This window comes from Myotis davidii, unplaced genomic scaffold (assembly GCF_000327345.1).
Source record: "Myotis davidii unplaced genomic scaffold, ASM32734v1 scaffold428, whole genome shotgun sequence".
Lineage (NCBI taxonomy): Eukaryota > Metazoa > Chordata > Mammalia > Chiroptera > Vespertilionidae > Myotis > Myotis davidii.
The window spans coordinates 25,950-27,085 of NW_006299834.1; positions in this window are offsets into that span (position 1 = coordinate 25,950).

Consider the following 1,136-nt stretch of genomic DNA (forward strand, 5'->3'; position numbering starts at 1 on the left):
GCGGCCTCCCCCCTCCTCCGCTGCGCCCGTCATTTCGCCCGTCATTTCCCTGCCAGGCACCCACGCGCAGACACAGCAGGCCTGGAGGTGGCATTTGAGGCTCCTCGGGAGTGACCGCTCCCGAACTCCTGGGCACCCTACACTCTCATCCCGAGTGCGGGGCCTGTGGGGGGGCCACCCTCTGGGTCTTTGCATCCACTGCCTCTCCTGCCCGCAGGCAGCCTTCTCCTCCCGTCCACTAGGCAAGCAGCTATTCAGATCGGAGCCTCGGCTCAGGGCCACGGCCGCCATGAAGCCCTCCCGGCTCCCTCCCTGCTCTGTGTAGACTCACGTCCCAGCACTTCGCGGATTCCCTTCCTGTTAATCCCTCCCCCTGGCCACCCCCTGAGGTTCACCACCTGACTGGCTGCGTGCAGGGGTCAGCGGGACACGTGCCGGTCACGTCACAGGGCGGGCAGAGGCCACCAAGCTCCTGCTGCCCCGACTGCCTTCGCCAGCCCCACCCTTCCCAGCCACACAGGCTGGCTGCCCACTTTTCAGACGAGGAGACTGAGGCTCAGAGAGCCAAGGCCCCTCTGGGCAGCCACAGAGCTCGCCTGACAGCTGCGGCTCTCCCCTTGCACCTCCCGCAGGCAGCAGGCCCGGGTGGGTTCCCCTGAGGCCCTGCAGGGTGGGCAGGACAGGGCCCCGCGTCCTGGTGGGTGGAGGGTCTGGGCGCTGGGCGCACGATGTGGGGACGATGAGGGGACGTGCCCGGTTCTACAGCTGAGCCCGGCACCCAGATGCTCGTCACCCGATGCTCCGGGGTCTGGCGTGGGAAGGCTGCTATTCCCATGTCCGGGGACGTGCGAGCTCTGCCCTGTGTCCTGTCTGTGAGATGCGGGTCTTGCGTGTGCCCGCCCACTGCTGTGAGGATGAAACGCCGGCCTGGCCAGGAGTCAGCCTCAGGTTCGGCCACGGCCAGATCTACGCGCCCAGCTGCCCAGCCACAGACTAAAAAAAGGGAAAACCCGGGGGGAGTCTAATGGCCACGAGGAAGCCAGCTGTCCTAGCGCAGCCGCCCCTGGAATCCGACAGCTGGGACCTCACTCTCAGCCGCTGGGGGCTGCTGGGGAGCTGGGGGGGGGGGGGGGGGG